Below are 6,568 nucleotides of genomic sequence, written 5' to 3'. Positions count from 1 at the left end.
GCATGGCTCTTTGGAAATCAAATTCAACAGAACTGTGTGCTAAGCTCCTTGGACATACAGGACCTCTGTCTTGTCTCTGTATATACAGATCTGTTTGCTGGGCTCTTTGGTCAAGTGCTGCTGAATCTGGGCAGCAGGATGGGACACTGAGATTCCAGGGAGCTCCATTTAGGTTTCCTGGTTGGCAGGGTCAGAGGCTGTATTCAGAAGCATGCAAGACTACAGATTAGCTTCCCTGCCTAGGGAGAACCACAAAATAGGCCCCAAGGCTAGCAAGACTCTTGTTTCAAGAGCTAATCAGGCAAAACTGCACCAAACTCTCTGGTCATATAGGGTTGCTGGCTTGGCTCTGCAGCTAGGCAAAGCTGCTGGCCAGGCTCTAAAGCAGTTCCTATGTTCTCAGGACAGGCTTCTTGGACATGTGGGCCAGGAGGTTCCCTCAGCAATGGGCAGACCTGTGAATTAGCTCCTCTAGCAAGGCACAGTGTTAGAACTAGTTTTAGGCCAGCAAGACTCTTTGTATGTGGTCTTGACTTAAGCAGTACTGTGATCCAAGTTCTCTAGTCAAATGGGACCATTGGCTTTGCTCTTTAGACAGCACTGCCTGATGAGTTCTCCACTCAACTGTGCTGGGCTAATCAACCTCACAAGATTTCCAACCAGGCTTCTTTCTTGAACAGGGCTGAGAGCAACACTTAATAGTGATAGGGGTTATGACTTAACTCTCCTTCTCTGACAGAGGGGAAGACCAGGTTCTAGGACCAAAAAGGCTCTTTGTTTGTGGTCCCATATCAAGCAGGCCTGCATCCTGCTGAGTTCTTTGGTCAGACTGGACTACCATTTTGGTTTTGCGGATGAGCAAACCCACTTGGTTTGGACTTCTATTTGTGTGCCAAAGCTAGAAATACAGTCTGCCAAGGTCTGAGAGCTGGTTGCTACAAGCCACCTGCCTGCTTCTCCATCACAGTCCAGTTCTCAATGGTCAAGATCCATAGAGTCCCCCACAATCCCCATTAAGCAAGTCCAGAGTGACTCTCTTCAGAAACAACCCACAATGCTTGGGGATGTCTACCCTGGACTCTCTTTTTCCCACTGAAGGAAAAGTAGTGCTGCCCTGGCTTAGGGGAGGAGCAGTGTGGCCAAAGGGTAGCCATTCCTCTTACCCTTCTAACACAGCCCACCTGTGTTATATATATCTATATAGACGTAGGTGGGCAAATAAAGTGGGATTTTTTTAATTTTTATTTATTTTAAATTAATTTTTTACTGGAGTATAGTTGATTTACAATGCTATGTTAATTTCTGCTATACAGCAAAGTGAATCAGTTATACATATACATATATACACTCCTTTTTACATTCTATTCCCATATAGGTCACTACAGAGTACTGAGTAGAGTTACTTGAGCTATACAGTATATTCTTATTAGTTATCAATTTTACCATGTCACTACAAATGACATCATTTTGTCCTTTTTTATAGCTGAGTAATATTCCATTATATATAATACCACATTTCTTTTTAAAAATTTTATTTTACATTATAGTTGATTTACAATCCACAATATATTTTTTAAAACTCTTATGCAACTTAATAGAAAAGCAAACAAGCAACCCAGTTAAAAAGTGGGGAGAGGCTCTGAATAGACATTTTTCCAAAGAAGACATACAAATGACCAACAGGCACTAAAAAAGGTGCTCAACATCACTAATCATCAGGGAAATGCAAATCAAAACTACAATAAAATATCACCTCACATCTGTAAGAATGGCTTTTACCAAAAAGCAAGAAATAACCAGTGTTGGCAAGGATGTGGAGAAAAGGGAACCCTTATGTACTGCTAGAGGGAATGCAAATTAGTGTAGCCACTATGGAAAACAGTATGGAGGTTCCTCAAAAAATTAAAACTAGAACTACCATATAACCCAGCAATTCAACTTCTTGGTATTTATCCAAAGGAAAAAAATTCATTATGTTGAAAATATACCTGCATCCCCATGTTCAATGCAACATTATTTACAATAGCCAAGACATGAAAACAACAAGGGTTCATCAAGAGATTAATGAATTTTTAAAATGTGGCATATACACAATAAAATATTATTCAGTCATAAAAGAAGGAAATCCTGCCATTTGTGACAACATAGATGGATCTTGAGGACATTATACTAAGTGAAGTCAGACAGAGAAAGACAAATACCAATACTGTATGACCTCATTTGTATGTGAAATCTAAAAAAAAAAAAAGTCAAAAACAAAAATATAGAACTGAAACCATAGATACAAGAGAACAGATTGATGGTTGCCAGAAACAGAGTGAAATGGGTAAAGGTGGTCAAAAGCTGCAATTTCCAATAATAAAGTAAATAAGTCATGGAGGTATAATGTACAGCATGGTGAGTATGCTTAATAATACTGTATTACATACTTGAAAGTTGCTAAGACAGATTTTTTTTAACCAGTCATCATTAGGATATGAAAGGATTCAGGGGTGCCTGGCAAAGGTCATGGTCAAGAATGCAGAGTGCACCCTCTTCAGTGGTACTCACTTGGCTGCTCATATTCAAGTTCCTTGTAAGAACAGCAGTAGTTGAAAATCACATAAGCTGCCAGCACCATAGAAAACTCAGTGATGCTCCCTTTCTTCACGTTGAAATACTTGTTGTAATATCAGTAATAACCTATTTGAAACGCTCCAGTAATGCCTTTAGGGATGAAACTCCACATTATTATCCAGCTAGGCAGCTCCTTTAAATTGATATCCAGGAGCTTCTTCTCCTTCAGTGGTACAACTGATGTCATCTTGGAGTCCTGGCTGTCTGCTCCAACCTGAACTCTTCCATGTTGAGCAAGGTTTGAGGCATAACTAAAGGCCTTCCCACATTCTTCATCTTCATAGTGTTTCTCACCACTATGAATTCTCCGATGCAAAAAAAGAGATGGATTTTTCCAGATATAAATGTCTTTCTAAAGCTGATTATTTTATAACTTGAATCCAAATCTATAATCCAGCTTCTTGTTTCTTCTCTCACAACCATTCAGCATTCTTCTCCTTGCTCCAGTATCACAATTATGTCTGGCTTATAAATGGAATGGTCCACTAAGACCAAATTACTATTTTTCTCCATCAACACATCATAGTACAACTTCTTCTGAATAGGATCAAGAAATTCTAACGCATGCTGAAAGAACTCTTTGGCCACATCCCTGAAAGTTATTGCTTCATAGGCCATGGTTTTAGACCTGCAAGAGCTGATCAGTCCTCAGGGTTTATTTACCAGAAAAAAACAGAGTCCAGAAAACCCAAACCTGAGATTGGGCACTTTAGTCTGTTGTGAGCAGATCTTCCTTCTCCCATGTCTAACTTCAAAACTGAAAAGAGGTCATATAATCCCAAGGAGAAACTCTTTTGTGACTGTCCCCCACGGGCTGTGCACAGTCATTTCTGCAGCAACTTACACAGGTTTCTTGCTTGGATGGTTGCTAGTCACAAGCAGTTTGCAACAGGGAGCCTGGAAAAAGGCCCAAAGTGGAAGTTACGTCGTCAGTTGTGGTCTATACCACATTTATTTATTCATTCCTCCATCAATGGACATTTAGGTTGCTTCCATGTCCTGGCTTTCGTAAATAGTGCTGCAGTGAATATTGGAGAACAGGTATCTTTTCGAATTATGGCTTTCTCCAGTTATATGCCCAGGAGTGTGATTGCTGGATCATATGGTAGCTCTATTTTTAGTTTTTTAAGGAACCTTTATACTGTTCTTCATAGTGGCTGTAACAATTGACATTCCCATCAACCGTGTAGGAGGGTTCCCTCTTATCTACACCCTCTCCAACATTTATTGTTTGTACATTTTTTGATGATGGCCATTCTGACTGGTGTGAGGTGATGCCTCATTGTAGTTTTGATTTGCACTTCCCTGATGATTAATGATGTTGAACATTCTTTCATGTATTTGTTGGCAGTCTGTATATCTTCTTTGGAGAAATGTCTATTTAGGTCTTCGGCCCATTTTTGGATTGGGTTGTTTATTTTGTTATTGAGCTGTATGAGCTGCTTATAAATTCTGGAGATTAATCCTTCATCAATTGCTTCATTTGCAAATATTATCTCCCATTCTGGGGTTGTCGTTTGGTCTTGTTTCCTTTGCTGTGCAGAAACTTTGAAGTTTCATTAGGTCCCATTTGTTTATTTTTGTTTTTATTTCCATTTCTCCAGGAGGTGGGACAAAAGGATCTTGCTGTGATTTATGTTGTAGAGTATTCTGCCTATGTTTTCCTCTAAGAGTTTGATAGTTTCTGACCTTACATTTAGGTTTTTAATCCATTTTGAGCTTATTTTTCTGTATGGTGTTAGGGAGTGATCTAATCTCATACTTCTACATGTACCTGTCCAGTTTTCCCAGCACCAATTATTGAAGAGGCTGTCCTTTGTCCACTGTACATTCCTGCTTCCTTTATCAAAGATAAGGTGACCATATGTGAGTGGGTTTATTCTGGGCTTTCTATGCTGTTCCATTGATCTATATTTCTTTTTTTGTGCGAGTACCATACTGTCTTGATTACTGTAGCTTTGTAGTGTAGTCTGAAGTCAGGGAGCCTGATTCCTCAGGCTCCGTTTTTCTTTCTCAAGTTTGCTTTAGCTACTCGGGATCTTTTGTGTTTCCATACAAATTGTGAAAATTTTTGTTCTAGTTCTGTGAAAAACGCCAGTGGTAGTTTGATAGGGTATGCATTGAATCTGTAGATTGCTTTGGGTAGTAGAGTCATTTTCACAATGTTGATTCTTCCAATCCAAGAACATGGTGTATCTCTCCATCTATTTGTATCATTTTTAATTTCTTTCATCAGTTTCTTATAATTTTCTGCATACAGGTCTTTTGTCTCCTTAGGCAGGTTTATTCCTAGATATTTTATTCTTTTTGTTGCAATGGTAAATGGGAGTGTTTTCTTGATTTCACATTCGGATTTTTCATCATTAGTGTATAGGAATGCCAGAGATTATTGTGCATTAATTTTGTATCCAGTTACTTTACCAAATTCATTGATTAGCTCTAGTAGTTTTCTGATAGCACCTTTAGAATTTTCTATGTATAGTATCATGTCATCTGCAAACAGTAACAGCTTTACATCTTCTTTTCTGATTTGGATTCCTTTTATTTCCTTCTCTTCCTTGATTGCTCTGGCAAAAACTTCCAAAACTATGTAGAATAAGAATGGTGAGAGTGGGCAACCTTTTCTTGTTCCTGATCTTAGTGGAAATGCTTTCAGTTTTTCACCATTGAAGACGATGTTGGCTGTGGGTTTGTCATATATGGCCTTTATTATGCTGAGGAAAGTTCCCTCTATGCCTACTTTCTGCAGGGTTTTAATCATAAATGGGTGTTGAATTTTGTCGAAAGCTTTCTCTGCATCTATTGAGATGATCATATGGTTTTTCTCCTTCAATTTGTTAATATGGTTGATCACATTGATTGATTTGCATATATTGAAGAATCCTTGCATTCCTGGAATAAACCCCACGTGATCATGGTGTATGATCCTTTTAATGTGCTGTTGGCTTCTGTTTGCTAGTATTTTGTTGAGGATTTTTGCATCTATGTTCATCAGTGTTATTGGCCTGTGGTTTTCTTTCTTTATGACATCCTTGTCTGGTTTTGGTATCAGGGTGATGGTGGCCTCGTACAATGAGTTTGGGAGTGTTCCTCCCTCTGCTATAATTTGGAAGAGTTTGAGAAGGATAGGTGTTAGCTCTTTTCTGAATGTTTAATAGAATTCGCCTGTGAAGCCATCTGGTCCTGGGCTTTTGTTTGTTGGAAGGTTTTTAATCACAGTTTCAATTTCAGTGCTTGTGATTGGTCTGTTCATATTTCCTATTTCTTCCTGGTTCAGTCTTGGCAGGTTGTGCATTTCTAAGAATTTGACCATTTCTCCCAGGTTGTCCATTTTATTGACATAGAGTTACTTGTCATAATCTCTCATGATCTTTTGTATTTCCACAGTGTCAGTTGTTACTTCTCCGTTTTCATTTCTAATTCTATTGATTTGAGTTTTCTCTGTTTTTTTCTTGATGAGTCGGATTAGTGGATTATCAATTTTGTTTTTCTTCTCAAAGAACCAGCTTATAGTTTTATTGATCTTTGCTATCATTTCCTTCATTTCTTTTTCATTTATTTCTGGTCTGAGTTTTATGATTACTTTCCTTCTGATAACATTTTTTTTTGTTGTTGTTCTTCTTCTTTCTCTAATTGCTTTAGGTGCAAGTTTAGGTTGTTTATTTGAGATGTTTCCTGTTTCTTAAGGTAGTATTTTATTGCTGTAGACTTCCCTCTAAGAACTGCTTTTGCTACATCCCATAGGTTTGGGTCGTCATGTCTCCATTGTCATTTGTTTCTAGGTATTTTTTTAATTTCCCCTTTGATTTCTTCAGTGATCACTTCATTATTAAGTAGTGTATTGTTTAGCCTCCACGTGTTTGTATTTTTTACAGATATTTTCCTTTAATTGATATCTAGTCTCATAACATTGTGGTAAGAAAACATACTTGATACATTTTCAATTTTCTTA

At 38.0% G+C, this 6,568-nt stretch overlaps 1 pseudogene; it reads right to left on the bottom strand.

Annotated features, from left to right (window-relative positions):
• Positions 1-2,536: 2,536 nt before the first annotated feature.
• On the bottom strand, positions 2,537-2,803 carry LOC136142885 (ATP synthase subunit f, mitochondrial pseudogene; annotated as a pseudogene).
• Positions 2,804-6,568: the final 3,765 nt, after the last annotated feature.

This window comes from Phocoena phocoena, chromosome X (genome assembly GCF_963924675.1).
Source record: "Phocoena phocoena chromosome X, mPhoPho1.1, whole genome shotgun sequence".
Classification (NCBI taxonomy): Eukaryota; Metazoa; Chordata; class Mammalia; order Artiodactyla; family Phocoenidae; genus Phocoena; species Phocoena phocoena.
This window is presented reverse-complemented; position numbering and strand designations above follow the sequence as displayed.